A 24364-nucleotide genomic window follows, 5' to 3' on the forward strand; every position below is an offset into this window, starting at 1 on the left:
GAGAACCTTTATGTCTAGCTAAGGGATTGTAAATACACCAATCGGCACTCTGTATCTAGCTCAAGGTTTGTAAACACACCCATCAGCAAGAATAAAAGCAGGCTGCCAGAGCCAGCAGTGGCAACCAGCTGGAGTCCCCTTCCACACTGTGGAAGCTTTGTTCTTTCGCTCTTTGCAATAAATCTTGCTGCTGCTCACTCTTTGGGTCCACACTGCCTTTATGAGCTGTAACACTCACCACGAATGTCTGCAGCTTTACTCCTAAAGCCAGCGAGACCACGAACCCACCAGGAGGAACGAACAACTCCAGACACGCTGCCTTAAGAGTTGTAACACTCAACCCCAAGGTCCGCAGCTTCACTCCTGAGCCGGCGAGACCACGAACCCCACCAGAAGGAATAAACTCCCAACACATCCGAACATCAGAAGGAACAAACTTGGGACACGCCGCCTTTAAGAACTGTAACACTCACTGCGAGGGTCCACAGCTTCATTCTTGAAGTCAGTGAGACCAAGAACCCACCAACTCCAGACACACCAGCACATTGGGAGGCCGAGGCAGGTGGATCACCTGAGGTCAGGAGTTCAAGAACAGCCTGGACAACATGGTGAAACCCCATCGCTATTAAAAAAAAAAAGAAAGAAATTAGCCAGGCATGGTGATGCATGCTGTGGTCCCAGCTACTCAGGAGGCTGAGGCAGGAGAATTGCTTGAGCCTGGGAGGCAGAGGTTGCGGTGAGCTCAGATTGCACCCCAACCTGGGTGACAGAGCGAGACTCTGTTTAAAAAAAAAAAAGAGTTGCCGCATCCAGACCTGATGGAGAAACCACAAGGTGAGATTCCGTGATGAAGATTCCATGACGCTTCATTCAGAGATCTGAGACTTTGAATTTAATGTCTTGACTCAGCAGGATATTTATGTTATCTTGTCGGGAAAGGGAGGAGTATGTTCTGCATGTATTAACAGGACAGAACTAAATATTTGGAGACTGAAGTCAGTCTATATCAGATCTTTCTACTGTTACCAATACTGAGTTCCCCTCTTCTTTGAAGAATGTAGAGACTACACGTACCCGTACCCTTGAAGTCAGACATGGCCCTCTAATTAGCTCTGGCCAATGGGTTGTGGGCAGAAATGATATGGGCCAGAGCACTAAAATAACAACTCAAGACCCTCTGTCTATACTCATTACCAACTTGGCTGGTTGTGGATTACTTGAAGACCACCTTACTCCATGCAGAGGAAGGAGCCTCCATTAGCCTGGGTCCCTGAGGGACTACAATGAGCAGAAGATTTCTACCAGTCTGTTTTGAACATGCAGTGTGAGTGAGAAATACACTTGTGTTTTAAGCCACTGAAATTTTAGCAGCTGCTTGTTCTGCAGCATAAGTTTTTCTGTTCTGAATGATACACTTGCCATTCCCAAAGGCAGAAAGAAGAGGTAGAACCAGGATTCAAACTCAGTTCTGTCTAACTCAGAGGTCAAATCTTGGCCATTACCTCCCTGCCAGTTGCAAGGGTATTACTAAAGCCAATCCTTGAACTAGGGCTGATGAGTAAAATTTAGCACTGCATAACTTTGAAAAAATTAAAACATGAAGATGTTTTAATGGTCTTGGGGAGGATAGAGAGGGAGCCTAATGTGACCGATCAGAGGACTGAGGGATGAAATTGCAAAACCTCAATTAGCTGTTTTTTTGTCTAAGAGAGATGAAAGTTGGAGGTACTTACAGATTCACTCAATGAATTGCATAATAATCAGCTATAGAAGTAAATATTCATTATATCCTATACAAAAGTTCCTACAGCAAAATCTGAGTGACAAGTGGCTATTTCTGTGTAGAGAGGGGTAGGATGGGGGAGCAGGGATAAGTGGGAAGGAAGGAATTGATAAAAGTATATTTAGATGAATCAACCAAATTTAACATTTCTAATTTTAGATAAAAATTGTTGAAAGGACTATAACAGATGAAATTTGAACTAGGAATTTTAACTATTATATGATAGTTGAGAAATACATTTAGATATTTGTAGAATTTGACTGCTTTTATATTTTCCTTTAAAAGTGTTATATGTTTTAATTCTTACTTTACTTCTTTAATGTTATATTCTTTAATAAGGTTTGGTTTTCATCACCATAACAATAGAACTTCATGATTATAAATCTCTGTAGGAGACTGAGCCTAAAGCTATAGTCTGGAACTCAAGACCTTGGTGAACGTGATGAGACACATTATTACTTTACTGACATCTAATGACCGTGTAGCTTAATTGCAGAATTTTTTTAAAGTGGCAAATAAAACGCATTGAAGTTATACTCTAAAATCATTTAGTAATGGCTGCAAATTTTTTTTAAATTCCTTATTCTCTATCACTTTCTTTGCCTTCTTTTATATATTTTATTCCTCTACCGAATCTTTCTTTCTCTTTCTTCCTTTATCTCAGGTGCAACATGTGGTTATACAAACGTATATAACCTATATACCCAAGATACCCAGCACATTTCTGAAAAAAAGTCAAAAGAAGTTACTGAGCTTACCAGAGACCTACAGCCAGAATTTCAGAGCTTCAGAAACTTGTGTAATAAGAGATCTACCAGAACTTTTATTCATCTACTTATCTAACATTTATACAAGTCTCACTGTGTACCAGGAAGGAAGTTGGGTGCTAAGAATTATGGGATGAAAACTGTAGAACTTGCCCTCAAGCGCTTCACTATCTTATAGGGAATAAAGAGAGTAATTTTCATATAGTAAAGTAGAGGTAATTATAGGTCACTCTGGAGCATCCCAGATAGTCAAACCCTGCCTTTGCAGACATTTTTTTTCTTTCTTTAATTTAATTTTATGTTACATTCCAGGATACATGTGAAGGATGTGCAGGATGTGCGGGTCTGTTACTTAGGTAAACATATGTCATGTGGTTTGCTGCACCTATCAATTCATCACTTAGGTATTAAGCCCCACATGCTTTGGCTATTTATCCTAATGCTCTCCCTCCCCTCGCCCCCCCTGACAGCACCAGTGTGTGCTGTTCCCCTCCCTGTGTGCATGTGTTCTCATTGCTCACCTCCCACTTATGAATGAGAACAAGTGGTGTTTGGTGTTCTGCTCCTGTGTTAGTTTGCTGAGGATATTGGCTTCAGTTCTGTCCATGTCCCTGAAAAGGACATGATCTCATTCCTTTTTATGTCTGCATAGTATTTCATGGTGTATATGTACCACATTTTCTTTATCCAGTCTATTATTGATGGGCATTTTGGTTGATTCCATGTCTTTGCTATTGTGAACAGTGCCTTTGCAGACATTTTTAATCATTTTCAGTTGAGTTGAGAGCACTTAGGAAAAATCTATGTATATATTACATGGAGACATCCTAGACTTGTCCCCTCCTTCTCATTTTTTGGTACTTGATAAAGAGGTTAAAGCAAATAATGTATGTAAAGTACTTACGTTAGTGCCTGAAATTCAGGAAGCACTCAAAATGTTACCTATTACCATTCCTCCATTCTTGTACTCATTAGACAAGATGCCAGGCGCTATGGTAAGAGCTAAGGATACTAAAGTAAAAAGACAGCCCCTGACTTTAAGGAGCTTATGAGACTAGTGGAGGAAATAGACATGCAAATAAACGATTCAATGCAATATGGTCACTATTAGATTCAAGGATTAGGAGTGGGAGAGTGAGAACTGTATTAGGCTAGTGGAACCATGTATAGCTAACCTCTGAACTGAACTGTCAAGTATTAACTGGGTTTGGCTGGGGTACCGAAAAGAAGAAGGGCATTCTAGGTTGAAGGCACAGCATGAGCAAAAACATGAAGGTTTCTGGCTACAACAGATGTAAGCTAAAAAGAAAAATAAAATGAAAGAAAAACATGAGGGTACAAGAACACACGATCTATTCTGAGAACTTTAGGATTACTCATGTATAAAGTGCAAGAAGAGAGGGATTGGTATGGGGCTACATAGGTAACAAGAGCCACATCAGGAAAGGCCTTGCAGGTCATATCAAAGAAATCAGAATCTACATGTTAGGCCAGGGGAGTGATTCAGACTGGTAGCCCAAGGGCTTCATGGCTAAGAGATGTTTTGTTTGGTTTGCAAAGTTTTTAAAAAGTAACATGCCTAGCTAGACAAGTCACAGTGTGACTGCATATTGTTTTAGCAACATTCCATGGCATGAGTTTGTGTTGCCTCTCTGTCCCTGCCAGTGTCTGTGTTTGCAAAGACAGTTCAACCTGATAGATGATCGAAAACTACTGAGGAGTTCTGAGCAGGGGAACAACATAATTATATTTATATCTCCTTGGTAGTGACATGGTACATAAGGCAGAAAAATTAAGAATAAGAGATAGAGACAAGTAAGAGACAGCTAAAATAATCCAGACGGGAGCACCTAAATGCGGGCAGAGGAAGAGGGGACAGATATAAAATTGATTTAAAAATTAGAAGAATTGGTTGTCCATTTTTTGTTTGTTTGTCTCATTCCTTGGTAGTGGTGGCAGGCCGAGAACAAGAGGGAAGACTCTAGAATGCTCTCCGGTTTTTAGTTTGGGCAGCTGAGTCAATGGTAGACAGAGATGCCATTCCTAGAGAAGGGTTTAGAAGGATGTGAGGGTAGGTTAAGGAATAAGATCCTGTGTTAGGTTAGGAGGAGTAGAGTCTAAGGATTTTGGTAGATATTTGGGCAAGGATGGTGGTTGGGGTAAATCACAAACCGGTAACAAACCATGGAGTTGAAACTGGAATTGAGAAAGTTCTCAGATAGCCAGTCTATTTCTCCACGACTCACAGAGGAAGGCCCCACAAGCTTGGAATCAGGATAAGAATGCACTAGCTCTTCCAATGGCTGCTCCAGAGTCACAAGAAGAACAATAGTGATAACACTAATACATTTTTTTAATAAAATTGTGTTTTACATAATTCTAACTATGTGTGAGGGGCTGGATTGTTTCTTTTATTCCTCATACTAACCTTATAAATAATAGGTGTACTTATTGTCCCCGCGTCACAGATGTGAAAACTAAGGCTTAGAGAAGTTAAATAGGTAGCCCAAGTCACATAGTAGTAAGGGGTGGAGCTAGAACTTAACTCTGTCTCCAGATCTCCATGCCAGTTACCAGTGCATTATTCTGGCAGCTTAGGCTGGCAGGGTAACATAAGGAGTTCCAGGAAGGCTGATCTCTTTCAATAAAATATCAACTCCGTCCCTCAATATGCGCATGTGCCTAAAATTTTTAACTTTAAAAAATGTGTTTCTGGCCAGGCGCGGTGGCTCAAGCCTGTAATCCCAGCACTTTGGGAGGCCGAGGCGGGTGGATCATGAGGTCAGGATATCGAGACCATCCTGGCTAACACAGTGAAACTCCGTCTCTACTAAAAAAAAAAATACAAAAAATTAGCCAGGCGTGGAGGCGGGCACCTGTAGTCCCAGCTACTGGGGAGGCTGAGGCAGGAGAATGGCATGAACCCGGAGGCGGAGCTTGCGGTGAGCCGAGATCGCACCTCTGCACTCCAGCCTGGGAGACAGAGTGAGACGCCGCCTCAAAAAAAAAAAAAAAAAAAAAAAAAAGTATTTCTTAGGGGCCTGAAGGGTTAGGAGTGAAAGTTTCTCAAATCCACTATTCAGGTCTAAATACATCTGGGAGGTGAAGAGCTGGTTTGAATACACAGAGGTTCTCAGCCTCGGGGCACTTTAGAAGCATCTGTTTTTTTTTTTTTTTTTTTTGAGACAGAGTCTCCCTCTGTCCCCCAAGCTGGAGTGCAGTGACGTGATCTTGTGATCTCCACTCACTGCAAGCTTTGCCTCCTGGGTTCACGCCATTCTCCTGCCTCAGCCTCTCGAGTAGCTGGGACTACATGCGGGCCCACCACTATGCCCGGCTAATTTTTGTATTTTTAGTAGAGACAGGGTTTCACCGTGTTAGCCAGGATGGTCTCGATCTCCTGACCTCGTGATCCGCCCGCCTTGGCCTCCCAAAGTGCTGGGATTACAGGCGTGAGCCATCGCGCCCGGTTTACTTGGGGGTGTTTCTAAAGCTATCAAAGTGCTAATTGGTCTGGGGCACACATACTATGTATTTTTTAAAACAGTGTTTGAAATTTGCATCTAGGGTTGCAAACCAATGGTAGTGGCCTGAAATGCAAATTCTCAGTGAAAGGCAAATCATAAACTGCGGGGTTGGAGCTCAGCGCTTGGTGTTTTCTTAAGCCTCCCAGGTGATCTCGGTCAGTCCTCTAGTGGGGTTAATGAGCCTCCATGGGAGAGAACAACAGGTACAGGGAGAGGACCTAGCCTTGGGCACTGGAGGGGTAAGAGAAGATTCTGGAAGGGGAGCCTGATCAGAAGATAAACTTCCTTTCTGTAGGATCTGAAAAATCTGATCTGTCCTTCCCCACGTGTGGGCTTGCCGCCTGTGTCTTGGCTTGTTCAAGGGAGCCTAGGACACAGCGGGTTCTGCTTCTCGCAGGGATCTTGTGGATGAGTAGCAGAAGCTCTCTGGAGAGAAAGGCCAGAGTCTCTCTGCCGCTGAAGCAGAGCCGCTGAGAAAGGTGAAGCTCCACCGCATGACCACAAGGTCGCGCCATACTCTCCCTCCCATCAGTATTTATGGGAGTCAGGAGTCCAAGAATGGAGGAGAATGAGGGGGACGGCAAGGGAGTGGGGAAGTTCCGAGCAGAAACTGTGGGCAGAGTGGAACTCATGAGCTGGGAGGACAGCTAGCATTTATTTTTGTATAGTTTTTTGAGGGAGAGTAAACAGAAATACCACTTGCTGGGAAAGTTATGTAACGGGAGGATGCTTCCTCCTCATCCCCAGAGAGCTAAATGGAACCATATTGGGCCCCCCTCAGCCACTCAGGGGAGACGCTTTTCAAGGGAGTGAAATGTTTTATTGAAGAAACTCCAAGAAGGGAGGAAAGATGTCCAAAGGAGAGGCGGCCTGACAGGTCGACAGATGGAATCAGCCCCTCTCATGCATGTGGCTGAAAGCTGAAAGTCAGTTCCTCTGAAGGTAGAGCGGTAGTTCACAGATCCACAACGCCTTTCATCTGCATGCCCACAGCTCCAGACTGATGGCAGATGGAGAGATTTACAGTGTCCTGGGAGAAGCAGAAATAGGGGTCCACGCTCCGAGTATGCTTAGCTGATAGCAAATGGAGTGGAGCCCCTGGAGTTTGTAAACTAGGGCCTTCTATTCAGTTTTGCCATGTCTGTAAAATAAGGATAAAAGAGATCTCTTTCTCTGGGCGGTTGTGAAGAGTAAGTAAAATATGTATGGGAATTGCCTGGCATGTAATAGGTACTCAACAAATGTCTTTTCCATGTTCCTCTTCCTCAGAAGTGCTCAACAGCTGTATGGTCAAAATATCATCGACTAGTCACACTCTTCTCAGTTTTTTTCAAGTGAAATAACACTTTCTTCTCCTGGATGAAGAAACCACAAATGCAATTCTTAATTCAATCTAAGGAATTTTATTAGTTAAAAGTAACTGACCTTTAATTGCTTCTTGGCCTTTTGGCTAAGATCGAGTGTAATAATAACTGCACTTCAGGTAAACTTCCCAAGTTATGATATTGCCACTCCATAAGAATACTAATGAATAATAGGTAAACATCACTTTTCATTTCAGTTTACACAGCTTAAGGTTTCTTTCAATTATCAGGGTCTGTACTTTTACAGGCCTTATCTCACCCCGTTAGCTAGTCATCAATTGCAAATTTATTAAACATTTCAAATGATACTGTGAGCTAAAGACGGACTACCTAACTGAATTGCCACCATCACTTTCAGAAGACTTCTGGGGGCTATGGCCTCAGGCACACAGCCCTGTCCCATACAGCTCTAGAAGTGACCATTTTTTTCTAGAACAAACACCTGGGTAAATATTCACTGCAAGGAGACACTTCTATTAAGACGTTCTCCAGCCCCCTCTTGATGTCCAAATGCAGTGGAGACTTCAGTCTTTATCCTACTGCTCCTCCAGGCTGTATTTGCTGCTCTGCACCTCTGTATAGACATACTTCCTTGGCTCGAGTGACACTATTGGCTCATGATTCTTAACTCTTTTCATGTCACTTTTCGGTGTCATCCTTGCGCTCCTCTCTTCCTCGTTTTACTTAGAGAAGGTGATTCCCTGGGTTTTGTCCTTGACTATTCTCTTTTCGCTCTGTAGGCTTTACCTTGATTGATCTTGTCCTTTCTCTTTCAGATTTAATCACCTCCCATATGCTGATGACATGCAGCAGAGACAGTAACGCTCACCACAAGTTACATTCGCACCTCTACATTTCTCAGCCCCTGCAGTTAAGTGGGGCCATAAAACCAATTCTGTCAATAAAACGTGAGCAGACATGATCTGTGTCACTTCCAGGCTGAGGAGTAAAAGGCATAGGTGTGATTATTTAGTCTTTCTCTTCTCTTTCCCAAGTGACTGAGAAGCACTCATGTTCTAGATACTGAAGTCACAAGATGATGCAACCTTGTCAACTTGAGTCCCTAAGTAATGATGGGAAACAGATTCCCTCAATAACACACACTTGACAGTATGAGTTAAGAAATAAACACCTTTTTTGCATTAAGTCACTGAGATGTGGGGATAGTCTGTTACTGCAACATGACCTGTCTTGTCCTGACTTCCAAGTCTAGTACCTAGCCTTATATCAACATCTAGTAGTTAATAAACAATTTTTATTAACAAAACAAATAGCCATCTTTATCCCTCACTGCTTCCCAGAGTTTCATATTTATTGTTCCCATCTGCTTCTGGAGAAGTCCATTTCCCAGAACTGCTCCTCTTCTAGCATTCCATACCTCTGTTAGTAGCACAGCAGACTCTCAAGTTATTGAACCAAGAAACAAGAATCAGCCTAGAAACCTTCCATTGCCACCCCACTCCAGTGAATCACGAAATGCTTATAAAAATACCTCCTAAATATCTCTTCATCTTCCTCATTGGCTCTGTAAAGACTTGCCTGGACTAGTGGAATCGAATCTTGACCATTCTTCTCTCTCTTGCCCTGACCTCCACCTGTCAAATCTACCCTCCCCACTCTAGTCAGAGGAGATAGTCTAAATTACAAGTCCGACCATGTTTAAAACCACTTGTGAGTCTCTGTCACCTACAAAATAAAGCCTGAACTTTTTGGCTTGTCACAGAGGCGTCCTAGCACACATGGCCTGGACCCTACTTGAACCTCTGGCCTGCTGTTCTGACCTCTGCCACATTGCCTTTTGTAATTGTAATATTAATACCTCCTAATTCCTTATAGCTGCACTTGCGTTGTGCAGTCTCATGCCTCCTTTCCTGACTCTGTACCTGGCTAGACCATATCAATTATCTAAGATTTACCTGGACATCATCTCTGCCAGAGGGCCTTCCCCAGTCCTCACCTTCACTCTTCCTCTGTATTTCCATAGCACCCAATTTCAATTTTTATTACAGTGTTGTGGCTCCACTGTTGTTCATACACATGAGAGTGAACATGCACTTCTTGACAGGCAAAAATAGACCAAGGATCTTTTTTTGACTCCCTCAATACATGTTTTATTTGGCGATTATTTGGTTCCAGATCTGTGTCATTTCCTTCCTTAGGTCTCATTATAATCTACCTGAGGAGTACTCAGTATATAGTCTTCTTGCCTCCTCTCCTCTCTCCCCTCCCCTCCCTTTTCCTTCTCCCCTCTCTCCCTCCCTCCCTCCCTTCCTTCCTTCCCTCCTTCCTTCTTTCCTTCCTTTTTCCTTCCTTCTTTCCTTCCTCCCTTCCTTCCTTCTTCCTTCCTTCTTTCCTTCTGTCCTTCCTTCCTTTCTTCCTTCTGTCCTTCCTTCCATCCTTCCTTCCTTTTTCCTTCCTTCCTTCCTCCCTCCCTTCCTTCCATCCTTCCTTCCTCCCTCCCTTCCTTCCATCCTTCTTTCCTTCTTTCATTGTTCTTTCCCTTCTCTACTTAGAACAATGTGTGATATAGGGTAAGCACTCAAATACACATTTTCTATTACTACTTTCTTTGATCTGTTCAGTGAATAACTAACTAGCAATCAACATTTAATAGCACTTTCTAACCCTGGAATCTAAGTTAAGCTGACAAGTATCTTGGATCTGGGCCCAATCCCTATTCATGTGCCCAAATCTTTCTGTCTAGGGTGCTGCAACCAACATTCCATACCAGAGTTTTTAGCCATTTGGTTTAAGACTTGTTCCCCCCCTTAAAGCACAGATACAGATACCACATAAAGTTTTATCAATCATTTATAATGCCCTCATTGAAGTAGGCCCAGACAACTCCAGCTGGAAACAATAATAATTCTTATTTGCATGGCACTTTACAATTTACAAAGCACTCTCACATGCCCTTGATCTCCTGATCTTTAGAATAGTGCTGTGGGTTACGAGAAGCAGGCATGATCATGATTATTACCATTTAAGAGAAGAAAATACTGAGATTCAGAGTTTATGAGCCCAAGTTCCCACAGATGGCTTGCCATGTAGCAGAGGCTCATTTTCAAGCTTTGTGGCTCCCAGGCCCAGTCTCTTTCTGCTCCCCCATACTTACGTAACCTCTGCTACTTTCTATCAGCAGTACAGGCCCTAGAAACCTGGGGCCTAATACAGAGTTGTAGAGGCAGGCAACTCATGCCGTGGTATGAATGGTTTTAGAGACTTGGGGAATATCAGGGTGAAATGAGACTTTAAAGATTATCTGTTGAAGAGCCCAAGATGGGAATCAAGTTTGCTGAATTCACACCCAGGTCTGTCACTTGCTGTTGAATCTCGAGAAAAGCATTTAACTTCTCTGTGCTTGAATTTTATCACCTATAACATGCCTGACAGTAGTTACTACACAGAGTTGTTGTGAGAGCAGATGAGACTATTCATTTACAGCACTTAGTTAATGAATGTTAGCCATTAGCACTAACATTATAGTGTAATTATTATAATCGATGATGATATATTAGTTATAATAGTGTGGAAATCTGAGGTAGCTCCCTTTTCTGCAAGAAGTTTCTAAATCAGAATGGAACGACATTGAACAGTTAGCAGGGGAAAATATCTACAGAGAGTAGACGGCAGGGGAAAGGGGGTTTCAAACTGAAGTCAAAGGCTGGCCCTGCTGAGGTCATCCAAGGAGATGCATGGGCCAGAGGAGGGTAGAAACAGGGCAGGCTTTGAATTCCTCTCCCAAGCAATTAAACTTGGCAAGAGCCCTTGACATCTGGCTGGCTGATCATTGCTTGACAGGTTGTATTAATCAGGGTTCTCCATAGAAACAGAACTAACAAGGTGTGTGTGTGTGTGTGTGTATATACATATATATGTGTGTGTGTATATACACACACACACAGAGAGATAGATAGAGAGAGAGATTTATTATAAGTAATTAGCTCATGCAGCTATGGAGGCTGAGGAGTCCCAGGATCTGCAGTCAGCAAGCTGGAGACCCAGGCGAGCCAACGGCACAGTTCAGTCTGAAGACTTAAGACGCAAGAAAACCCCAATTTGGTCCAAAGTTAGGAAAAGGCCAGTGTCCCAGCTCAAGAGCTCAGGCAGGAGGAGTTCCCCCTTACTCACATGAGGGTAAGCCTTTTTGTTCTTTTCAACCTTCAATTTATTAGATGAGGCCCACCCACATTAGGAAATGCAATCCACTTAATCAACACATTTGGGTGAATTCATGAGGTTTTTAATACAGTATTTAATATTCAATATGTGGGAGTAGATGAGGGTGCAGAGGAATATGCTCTGATTTGCAGATGTCACCTGTGCCACATAATGCTCTCCTCTTGTCTTGAATGGGGAAACATGGAAAGTTCCTAGGACAGGGGCTGACTAGCAAATACCAGGTATGTAACAAACATTAGTTCCTTTTATCCCCCATGAACACAGAAGGAGCAGCTTATTAGCAAGTCACAACTGATAAGATTATTTATAAATTCATTGCCCTTTAAAAATTTAGAGGACCCAACAAATGACCTGGACCCACCCTCACACTTTATAGGCAAGGAAACCAAGACCCAGAGAGCCATAGTAATGTACTCAGCTTGGAAAAGCAGAGACGGAACCCAAGTCCCTGAATCTTTATCTGGGACCTTTTAACCATTTGCATCATCCACTAGGTCTTCAGGAAGATAATTCAGTCATTCAACAATTATTTATGGCTAGCCCTGAAAGATACACTGTGGGGGATCACAGATATTTATAATCTAATGGGACTGACAAGTGTTAAGTAACAGCAGCATTTAAACCAGCATTTCATTGGTAGGACAATTAGTGTGAGGCCATCAGTGAAATGCATAAAACGCACAGGAAAATAAATGGCCCCATTATTTAAGTAATTTAATGATTAACAAACATTTTATTGAGCTCGTAATTGCACGAGGCATTTTGCTAGGCTTGAGAGATACATGCTCTCTACCCTTAAGGATCTTAAGTTTAGATGGGATGATATATGTGGAAATAAATAATTGCAACACATTTTTTTTTAAAATATCTGCAAGAAAGGTATTTGCAAGGCCTGTGTAAGCTCAGATGACTTTAGGAGCACTAAGGAGATAGCTAAGACTGTTTCAGGAAGCCAAGTTCAGGGAAATAACACTGGAACTGGGTTCTGAAGTATAATTAAGAGTCCACTGGTGGGTAATGGAAGAAGCCGCTTCTAGGGAGGAGAAGAAAAAGGCTTTGCAAAGGCCTACCAGACAAAAAGCATGGCTTGTTATTTAGGGAACTGGAACATGGTTGTGTAGAGCGAGTTTGGGCTGTAAGCTATATTATGTCAGGCAGAGCCAGGATAGTCAAGAAAGGCCAGATCTCAGGGGCTATGACCACTGGGTCTCAAAGCTTGGATTTTTTTGGTGTAGGAAATGAGAACTTTGCAATTTTTTTTTTCTGTATTCTTATGGGAATTTTCTATAATATTCCTGTGGGAATATTTCTGTAATTAATGTAGATGACTACACTCATCAGAGGAAGCATGTTATTTTAAAAGAAAGCAAAATCTGCCTGATGTCCGTATGGAGGGTAGAGAACATTCAGTATCAGGAATAGAAACAGGAAGCCAAGTTAGGAGAATTGCAAATTGTTGAGAAAGTGGACCAAAATTGGAGATGCAGAGAAAAGAAAATATCTGAGAGGATGTGAAAAGGAGAGGGGAGTAAGGGATGAGTGGATGTGGGTAGCAGGAGAGGAAGTGGTCCAGTGAGACTCCCAGAGGGTGCTGACATGAGATGCAAGTCAAATGTCAAGCAGCTGCCTCTTACGACTTCTGTATTCTCCGCCAGACTGAAAATGCCCTTAGGACAGAGACTTCTGTGTTCTGGAGATCTCTGATCATGTCTCATACAGAGCCCTGCTCCTCTCTTGCTCTCTGTCTGAGGGGCAGAGCGAGGCTGGGGAGCACTGTAATATGAGTTACGGTTAGAGTTGTCAGATAAAATACAGAACACCCAATTAAATTTGAATTTCTGATAAAAATGAATAATTTTTGACGTATGCTCCATGCAATATTTGAGATATACTAAAAATTTATTGTTTATATGAACTTCAATTTTAACTGGGAATCTTTTATTTTTATTTGGTAAATCTGGCAACCCTGGTTCTAGGTGTGTGTGTGTGTGTGTGTGTGTGTGTTTAGAGTAGACAGCAGGAGCAAAGAGTTGTGTGCAAGTAATGGGATATACTAAAGATTTAAGTGAACTTAAGAAGGCTTCATTTTCACAGAGGAAGTGGAGAAGTCACAAGAAACCAAAAAGTGAGAGTCACACTAAGGGAGGCAATTGAGCAGAGTGGCTTAGAGCCTTTCTCTGCTGGGTGTCTAGCTATGTGGGAGGCTGAGGTGGGAGGATCTCTTAAGGCCAGAAGTTTAAGACCAGCCTAGACAATGTAGTTACACTCCCTCTCTAAAAAAATAAAAAATAAATTAGCCAGGCATATGGTGGTGCGTACCTGTAGTCCCAGCTACTTAGGAGGCTGAGGCAGGACGGTCACTTGAGGCCAGGAGTTGGAGGCTGTAGTAAACTGTGATCATACCACTGCACTCTAGCCTAGGCAACAGAGTAAGACTCACCTCCCTTCAAAAATGAGAGCCCTTCTTCAGATCACTAGCTCCCCTGGATGGAAAGTCCCGATAAGCAACAATCTAATAGTTAGCTTCCTACATAACTCACTTATGGACAGAAAATGTGCTGATCTGGGGACAAGCCCTTTCTGACCCACATGAACAAGAAATAGAGGACACTATTTAGCACACAGGTTTTGTGGTCGGTCAGTCTGAACTCAAATTCTAGCTTCATAGCCTTGGGTAAATCATTTACCCTTTTAATCTCTTTTCTTTTTTATAAAAAAAGAAAATTGATTTAAAGGGTATTGTAATTATTTGTTAAAATTTAAGGATAATTATTTTCATACAATAAAAATTATTTTGCAAAAAAAATTTGCATAATAATGATGGTATCTTACCTTCAGAGACTACTTTAATGTTTTCACATCGACTTTTTTTTCTTGTCATCATATCTACACAACAGCTCTGTAACATAGACAGTATGGGACAAGTTTGATTATTCCCATGATACAGATATTTAAAAGAAGAAGAAGGTTAAAGAGCTTAGCCAAAGTCACAGCAGGGGTAATTGGGTAGTACCTGAACCACGACTCCTCATTTGATACAATATTAAAACTAGAAAGTAAACGGGATCATCCAGCGGTTCTCAACTCAAGGGTTTTGGAAACATGAGGACCATTTTGATTGTCACAACGCCTGGGAGATCTGCTGGCATTTAATGTCTGAAGCTCCAAATGCTAAAGATTCTCCAGTGTGCATGACAATCCTGGCCCCAGATTCTAATAGCTCCCAGTTGAAAAACACAGGTATTCCTGCCCCCTCATTTTACAACTGAAGAAACTGAAGACAGAGAGGTGAGTGACAGGTGGCTTTCACATAGTAGATTATAAAAAACTGTTTCTTGAGTGAGAGATATTAAAAAAGAGAAATGCAGTCCATTAAAGGAACTTTCTGCTTTTGCTACTCTACATGGTGAATGTAGTACCTATGTCAGAGGCATTGGAACCAGAGTGATTCGACCTTGAATAGGAGCAGGGTAAAATGAGGCTGAGACCTGCTAGGCTACATCCCCAGGTGGTTGGGCATTCTTAGTCACAGGATAAGGTAGGAGGTTGGCACAAGATACAGGTCACAAAGACCCCAGTAATAAAACAGAATGCAGTAAAGAAGCCAGCCCAAACCCACCAAATCCAAGATGGCAAAAGTGACCTCTGATCCTTCTCACTGCACATTATACGCTAATAATAATGCATTAGCATGCAAAAAAGACATTCCTTAGAGCACCAAGACAGTTTACAAATGCCATGGCAATGTCCAGAAGTTACACTATATGGTCTAAAAGGAAGAGAAAACTTCAGTTCCAGGAATTCCCTGCCCCTTTCCCGGAAAATTCATGAATAATCCACCCCTCACTTAGCATACAGCCATTCTTGGGGCTGCTCTGCCTATGGAGTAGCCATTCTTTTGTTTCTTCTCTAATAAACTTGCTTTCACTTTACTCTGTAGACTCTCCCAGAATTCTTTCTTGCGTGAGATCCAGGAACCCTCTCTTGGGGTCTAGATGGGGACCCCTTTCCAGTAACACCTGTACATGTTGGTGTGGCTGCATAATGGGAAAAGGCCGCTGAGTTCCAGTCCCAGGTGTGCGGCTGACCATGTCATCAAGAACCCTTCCCTTGTTATCTTTGAAGACTCAGGTTCTCAGTGTGAGACATGGGGTCTCCTATTCAACGACCTGTAGTGTTTCTCATGCAGTTGTGACCAGGACATAGAAAGAGGCCCCCTGAATGGCTCCAAAGAAAGGCAGTCATCAAAAGCAGAGCCAGACCTCGCTGACCTATGATGCTCAGGAGCCTCATGGTAAATGGCAGCATGAGGTCAGGCCTTCCTGGCAGAGTGGGAGCCGTGCACCGGTAGCGCCCAGTGCCCAAGCTGCACTATCGGCTCAGGGCGAGCAGCTGAAAACTAGAATGGCTTTAGTCCCAAACCAACATTTCATAGATCAGGAAAATAATTAAAATGCAACTATCTCCTTTCCATGATTTTACTACATGAAATGCAGTGCTGAGCAATTGCTACATATGCCGCATTTAATTCCCACACCATTTCTGTGAACTAGGGACTTGTATTCCCATTTAGACATGGGGAAATTGAAAGTGAAGCGTATACGTAAATGTACTAAATCCAAAAGGCGAACGTGTCAGAGGTGGGATTTAAACCAAGGTCCATCGGTTTCCACAGATACTATACTGCATCTGGAAGACACTGAGGACTGAAAAGGGACTTACCCAAGAGAGCCCTTCTGCCTAGAACGACTGGCACCCAAATCCCCAGTCGTGTTTCAACTGCTTGGTCATCCATGGCGATTCAAGACGGGGCAGTGTGGGTTGAAACCCCCCACCCCACCTTGTGTTGTGGGGAGGTCCTGTGTAGCTTTCATTCCTCCCAAAGTAGCTGCAAAGAGGACGTGATATGAATATTAAAAGCCCCAGACTGGAGGACTTGCCTCCCCAACTCCAGTGCGGAGCCACAGAACTTCAAAGCGAAAGGAAGCACAAGCAGTAGGGGGAGGAGGTGTAAATTTCCCCCGCGGTCCCTTGGAACTGTGAACATTTGCAGATTCCCCGAGCCCTCCCGCTAGCTCCCTGCCAGGTGTCCGAGGCCCGACCGAGCCCCACCCCCCCGCGCCCACCCCCGCTCCCCCCTCCCTGCACCCTGCCCCTCCTACTCCCGGCTTTCATGTGGATCAAGGCTGGAGGATGACAAGCTCCTGACTGATAGATACACGGAGACTTCGCTGGTGATTTATTGGCTTTCTGCACCTGACGAGAACCACTAGGCCTATCTGAGGAGGGAAATATATGGGCTTTCCTGACTCCAAGTGGCAGCCCCGGGGCGAGCATGTGATGTCAAGCTGGGCAGAGGAAAGCAGAGCTGTGCACCGGCCTGTGTACTGTAAGCCGGCCCGGGTCGTAAAAGTGTCAGCACGCGATATATTTCTTGCAGGGGATCCTCTCTGGCTCTTGCCAGCGCCTCTTCCCGGTGGCTGACAGCCGCCCTAGCCGGGCCTGCAAGCAGCGGAGGCCCCAGGTCGCTATCCCTCCGCCCTGCCCCAGAGCTCCGGGCCCTCAAGTTCTCGCTCCAGCCTGGGGTCTCTCACGTGGCATCTGGCCCTGGGGACACTGCAGCGCAGGAGTTAATTGCTGTCACTCCTGACTTCAGCGAAAGAGGTCGATCGATCGTGGGGTGAGATATTGAAGCTGGGGATTGACCTGTGGACCAAGAGTTTGATGGGGCAACTCAGTAGCAAACTCAGTGTTCCCAGAGATGAACCAAGTAATCAGTTATTTATTCAAAACATAAAGTGCCATTCGTGTGCCAGGCACTGCGCCCCCTACCCGCAGGCCTTACCATGGCCACCGGCCTGAGCTGGTCTCATTTCTCCTCCCTCTACCTCCAGGCTTCTTCCTCGGGGTTAGCGGGGGGCTGGAGTGGATGTTTAGTCTACCGGTCAGACTCCAGGTCTTATATCTTGAAACTGTAAGTCCCTGAATTCACAGACAATTCAGAGTAAGGATGGAGGCAAAGAAGAGGACCTTGGGTTTACTGTTAACGAGGTAGGTGGGGAAGGGCTTGAAAAAAAGAGATATAAACTGCATTTGTACCCCATGTCAATGAGAGTTTTATGATTTTGACCAATTTGATTAATTGGATCTCATCTATCACTAATTGTTCTGTCTTCAATTAGAGTGCAAGCTTATTCTTGGGCCCACAATATTTGAAATATGTGCTTGTTACTCTGTCCTAAAACTCCATTCTGTCATGATCTTTGGAAATGGGCTAACTCTACATTTTGTTTGCAAAAATTTTGTAAATATTCCAAATTGGGACATTGATAGGCTTTTTAAATTAGGAAATACATTTAATTAAATTAGGATTAATTAAATTATGAGCCAAATTAGGAGATAAATTTAATTTAAAGCATCAATATGCTCTTGTCTCTCATCTTCCCTCTGTTTTCATCTCCTGCCCTGGTCTTGAAAAAAACATTTGCTGAGTAAATGTCCTGCTAGATGACCTCATAAAGGTGTTCAATGATGAAGAGGAGTGGCTGAAGAGGTAAGGAGAACACTCAAAGCGACAACAGCAAAACCTACAGTATGAAGGGGGTAGTCATAAGGTCAGTCCATAACCCTGCCAGCGTCATCCAGGTAGAAGTGGATCTGCTATCCCTCCCTACACCTGACTTCACTACCTGCACACCCACAAGCAGGGCAGCACTAGCCCCCAGTGCTCTTCTGTGCGTATTAGAGTCTTCCCTGGAGGGCTCAGTACCTTGCTGGGACTCATGGCATGGGGAGCAGAACCCAGGCTGAATTTCAGTCCCTATGAGGTTTTAGTACAGTGGTCAGCCTGCACAACCAAATGGGAGGCCGGGCCCTCACCTGCCCTTCTGTAACTTGTCTTTCCCTGCCAGGCCTCCCTTGGAGCTCATTGTTGAAACCTGGCATCCGGAGCTATGGATTCCCTGATCTGCCATTTACAAACTGTATGATTAGGGCCCATCAGTTCATCTCTCTGAGTTACTTTCTTTTCTGAAATGGAGGTAGGGCCACTTCTCTCACATGGCTTTGTGAGGGTGAAATGGTTTCCATTGAGCACTCAACCGGATATTCTAGGCCCATCCTAGCTAATGACACTCCTTCTTTACAAGATGAAGGATTAGCAGATGATTTTAAATCTTTGAGCTGGAAGGGCCTTTAAGAGATATCTGTGTCTGTTTTGGGCCTTAGAGTGAGTAAAGGGACAGCAGGTGGTCAGGCCCTGCCAACAGCAGGATATTTTCTGCAGGTGCCCGACAGCAGCCCTGGAGTTGCCTCAGATCCTCCCACTGCAGGCTGCATTGCTGTATCTGCCACTCCATCCCTGGCAGGGATAGGCCAAGGTCTTAGATACCCTGGCACCCAACACTCCATACAGGCTTGTCTCTGAGCAGACTCTCGGTGAAGGCTATTGTGCTGGGCTGAGCAGAACGGGAGGTGCAGGGATTGCAGCTGTTCCTTCACTGCAGTGTCAGTTTGGAAATTTTCCCAGAAGACTTAGCTGGTGCCTCTTCTTTGATATTCATGAGTGTGTGAACACAATGACCCTCCTCATCTTTGTAGAACCCATTCCTCTTGGACCACACCATGTATAATCCAAAAAGAAGGTGATCTAGGAGAAGTGTGAAGGCACCCTCAGTTCTGGCAAATTCTTGGGTATCCTGCAATTCTCACTCAGCAGCATCCCAACAAAACCAGAAAAAAGACCCGGGGCTGGGAGATGAGCCAAGAAAATAGCTTCATGTTTGACTTGAGGGTGCAGGCATCTGCAGAAGCCAGCCTGGAAGACTCTTTATGAGCCCAGCTGCAAGGGGCATCCTAGAGCCAGTTCATGAGCCCAACTTTACAGAGCTATCAAGTTTCCCCTCCCCTAGAAAGCAAGGCTACAGAGCAAGCAGAATGTTTAAGACACGGGCTTTCAAGTGAGGCTGACTTGGGTTAGCGGCACTAAGGATGACGTGGCCCTATGCAAGGGACTTAATATCTATGGGCTTCATTCTTTATCTGTTTACCTACCCCAAGGTCCTGAAAGTACCACAAAAATATCTGTTTTTATTCAGAGGATAATAAAATGGAATATTTACATATTGCTTCATCTTCCCCCAGGATATTTTTAGATTACCACAATATCCTAAGAGTTTGTTTATGCATGCTTTATAGACCTGTATCTGTGGTTAAAAAAGATACATAAATACTTTAAAATTTTATAATACAAGAGTATAAGTTACCTGATTTTTTTATGTGTTCTGCAGATGGCTGACTAGAGTCAACATGAACCTACCCCAAAGTTTGACCTTTGCCTTAAGTCAGTAACCGAGGAGGGCCACGGTCCTGAGTTCAGTCTAGGCCCCAAGAAGATTCAGAGCCTGCAGTTGTCCTCTGGTTTCTAAAATATGTTATTGGGCTTAAGATTTCAAGACATTTATCCTTCTTTGCTTTCTATAACAGCCATTAAATATTTTAGATATTTTCTGCCAGAAGGCAGGAATCATGAAGATTACAAATATTAAAGACAAAACAAAATAACTTTTAATAAGAAGGTCAGTCCATGGTTTGGGTCTTTGGAAAGAAATCAAGAACTCTGACTATACTTGCTATTTGACCATTGATTCTCTAGTGGAAACAGGCAAATCTTTTATACCAGGGCAAATTTTTCAGTAAAGGGCCAGCCAGCAAATATTTTAGGAATTGTGGGCCTCCCAACTACTTAACTCTTCAGCATAGCATAAAAGCAGCCACAAACAATACTACAACAAGTATGGCTGCATCCCAATAAAACTTTATTTACAAAAATAGGCAGCAAGCCAGATTTGGCCCACAAGCTATAGCTTTCCGACCACTGCTTTGTCAAACTCAATAATAACAAACAGAGAGGGAGACTCTTTTAAAAAGATGATATTCATTTGGGAGTAGCATTGCCATGGGAATATGTGTGCCATAGCAAATTATGAGCGTATTCAAAGAGATTGGGGCAAGGGGAAGTTTATAAAGGCAAAACGAAGAGGATTACAATTGTTTGAATCAATTATCCTTGGCTACAAGGGTGGCACAAGTCCAAGCTTGAACAGGCAGTTGCTAGACAGACATCCTTACAGAAGTATTTTCTGTATAAAGTTGCAGTGGCCTTTTTGCAAAGCTATAGTAAATCACAGGGGTCAGTACAACCGTACTGCAGTGGATAAGCCTTGCCCTCGGAAAATCTTCATGATCATGGTATCTCCCCTGCCAAATAAATATTGTGACAATTCTTATCAGGCATTCCTGTGTAAGAACCCTCCCTTGAAGGCCTTCCCTGGCTCCATTTGCCAGGGTTTTAACATAAATTACTCCATTTTGATTCAGACAACTTTCATAGCTGCTTACCATCTGTGCCTCTGTGTATAAAAGTGGACATATTAAAATTTTTCCTTAGGGCTACAACTAAACATCCAGCCTAGCCTTTAGCCAGCACCAAGGAAGAGGTGGGATAGAGGAACAAATAATGAGACCAAGTCAGGCCATCCTCCATGGGGTGAGGCCTGCAGGTAGGTGGGCCCAGTGTGGTGTACCTTTAGCACAGTGCCTGGCACACAGTTGCAGTTTATTTTCTGAATAAATAACTCTTGGATCAATTGGTTGCTCTCTGGGAATGTGACTTTGCTGTTGAGTTGTGCAGAGTACTGTCTGTCTCCAGGCCAGTCCCCAGCTTCAGTATCTCACCCCACAATCCACATTTCCCAGTGTCTGGAGTAACAACAATGACCTGGGGCTGGGCTCTCAGCAAGTCAAACCCTGCCTCAACAAACCCAAACTGCTTTGGGGACCAATGTGACACAAATGTATACTGAATCCCCTGAATTCCCCCTGGTGATCCTGTCCTGTAACAGGCCCTCCCCATCCCCTCAGTCCAGTGCATTCAGGAAATCAGTGACCACAGGATGGTTTCTCAGCTGGAGGGAAGGTCAGTCTGCATCTGAGCATCTTAGAACATGTTGTTATTTTGTTCCCACTGGTCAATCCTGTCCAAGCTGTACACAGAGTGCCTAAGCCAGATTTGTTACTGCAGGCCTGTCTTCGGAAAGGTCACTGAACAGAAGGAGGAGGCACCTTACTCTCTTTTGTTACCTCTCCACCACTTTTGTCTAAAGGGAAGTTTAGCTGGAGGGCTGAGCACACAGACAGGTTTCTGACTCTGCCATATAGATCCCACATTGCTTCTCTGCCATGACTTATCATCTGTGACTTGACATGTTCTGCACACATGGGCATGTTGTACACATTGAGATATGCTTCTTGCATTCAAAGATTTTCCCATATTGAGGGCATTTTCCTGGTGCAGAATTGAAAACTGAATTGAGGCATTCAGATTGACCTCAACGTCTACGGGTCTGGAGGAGATTTGGGACTTTTTCTTTTCTTCTCTTCAGGGGCCCACTCCTGTTGTAAAGAGCAGCAGCATTTATAATGAGGGCCCAGGAAATGCGGGGGAGAGGGGAGAGCCTGCTATCTCTGCAGTGGGTGACTGTTGTCTCCCTGATCAACAGTGTATCATATCCCAGCCTAAGCCTGCCTTTCTCCTTCCCCCTCCACATGGGGAGGGGCTGTGGGCTCAGAGCTCACCTGGAATGCCTCCGGTTGCTGAAGAGCTGGATGGAGACTCTGAGACAACCTGATGGATCATCTCATAAACAGAGCCTGCAGGAAGGAAGAGAAAATTATGCCAGCATAATGCACTTACGAGAAATAGATACGTGCAGTGCAGGGAGAAATGCTTTGATATTAAAATTTTTGTAACTTAAAAAGGCATGAAAAATGATACCGACCACTAACTAATCAACATTCCTTTGCGAATGCAGCTTCAGTTCCTAACCAAAAACACATCCCTGCTATTGTCTTGTCTGGATCCAGATGCAAACATGATTAATTAAGTTTCTGGTGAGGAGTGGGAGGAGGGCAGTGGGAATGGATGGCTTGCTGAGGATCCTTTTCATACACAGGCCTGGCAGAATCCCTTAGTCTGGGTGCCTATTTCCCTCCACATGTCAGGGCTTACCCCATGCACTGACAGCCACAGGATGCAGTGAGTAGGCTGCAGCCAGACTCATGGAGTGAGGCAGTGAGAGGCTGAAAGGAGAGGCTCTACAGACAGTACAGAGAGGCTCTTGGTACCTCCCGTTGCCGCTGCCCAGCACAGCACGGCAGAGTAGCAAATGCATATGACATGTCTTGTTGGGAGACCTGGGCCCTACTCCAGACTGCTACCAAGTAGTTTGGGACCTTGGATGAGCTGCCTCAATTTCTCCATTTGTGAAATGAGAGGTTGGATGAAATGTTCCTCAAAGTCTTCCATTTCTGGCTTTTTATTCTAGTGCCCAAAGTCCTTCACACAAAGCAGGTGTCTATCAATTGATTGCCCAGATATAGCCAGTATTGTTGGCCTTGGGCAAAGGAGTCTGGTGGGGATGGGGTTGAGAAGTATGCTAGGTGAGTGTCTCTGGCACGAGTGGCTGAACTGCAGAGCCCCAAGCAGCATAGCAGGGACCAGCAGACCCGATTCCTGATCCCTGCTCTGCCGCTGTTAGCCTAGTGACTATGAGTGAGACACACAACTGCTCTGCACCTCAGTGTCACCGTTAGGAAACAGAAACACCAGGCCCAACCTACCCCAGTGTGTTAGGAAACTGAGCACTGCTCTGGTCTCATGCTGGGATGGCGGCACAGTGCACCGAGTGGTATCTTCTCCCGAAGTCTGCACCTGTGGTAGGAGTCATAAGTCACTGAAGTACACTGTAATTGAGTGGTTAAGGGGGTGAGATCCAAAGTCAGACTGCCTGCATTCAGATCACCCAGCATCCTAACCATTAGGCAAGTTACAAAACTCCTTTGGGCCTCGACTTTATCTGTAAAATGGGAATAATAATCACAGAGCACACCTCATGGGGTTATTGTCAAGATTAAACAAGTTAAAAACTTGAAAATGCTTCTAATCATGCCTGGCACATTCAGCAGGTACTACATAGGTGTTAGTTTGTTACTGCGAACCTCTCTCAAGCTTTGGGTGCCCACCAAATGTCCCTTTAGTGTGCACAGACTTGTGTCTTCTTCCAGGAGAGGGTAAGGAAAGCTGCCCAAACTTTCAGCTGCATGGAACAAGTACCTTCATTCATTCATTTATTTCTGGGTCAGATATCTCCGAGTGCCCGCAAGGTACCAGGCCCTATGCTTTGGAGAGTCAATGTGACATTCTGCCTTGGCTACCACCTGCATCCACCAGGAGAGCACACAGTGGGTGCCTACCCTGCATGGTGAACAGGAGCAGCCTTGTGTATGAGTGAAAGAGTTTTATAAGGCCAGCTGGACCCCCAGGTGGTGCCGTGCCAGGTATAATGCCAGAAGCTTCTCATCATACTTTAAGACCCTAGTGAGGGGATTTGAGCCAGAGCCAAGACTAGGATTTAGTGAGCTATTTGATTGGAGGTTTCATTGCCTCCTTCTAAAGCCAATTGATTCCACTAGTGTTTACCCTTTCTCAACATCAGCTGTGACTGGCTGATTTTTTAAGATCACTATCCACTCCCTCTCAAACATTAGAACAATGAATTGCCCAGTTCAAGTTCTATATTTTCTCAATTCCAGAGGAAAGAAAATGACTACTACATGTGTGTGATTTTGTGCCTGGGAGCATCTATGAAATATGCAGCATTCTCTTTCCAGCTGGGAAATCAC

General features: G+C 44.0%; 1 long non-coding RNA gene across 1 annotated transcript; it reads right to left on the bottom strand.

Annotated features, from left to right (window-relative positions):
• Nucleotides 1-6892: 6892 nt before the first annotated feature.
• LOC134733873 (uncharacterized) lies at nt 6893-14563 on the bottom strand. The gene is made up of 3 exons (XR_010117405.1): nt 14456-14563; nt 7317-7432; nt 6893-7218 (listed from the first exon to the last, which is right to left on the bottom strand). It is a non-coding gene; the product is annotated as an uncharacterized lncRNA (long non-coding RNA).
• Between the last annotated feature and the right edge of the window lie 9801 nt (nt 14564-24364).

Source organism: Symphalangus syndactylus, chromosome 12 (genome assembly GCF_028878055.3).
Source record: "Symphalangus syndactylus isolate Jambi chromosome 12, NHGRI_mSymSyn1-v2.1_pri, whole genome shotgun sequence".
Taxonomy (NCBI): domain Eukaryota; kingdom Metazoa; phylum Chordata; class Mammalia; order Primates; family Hylobatidae; genus Symphalangus; species Symphalangus syndactylus.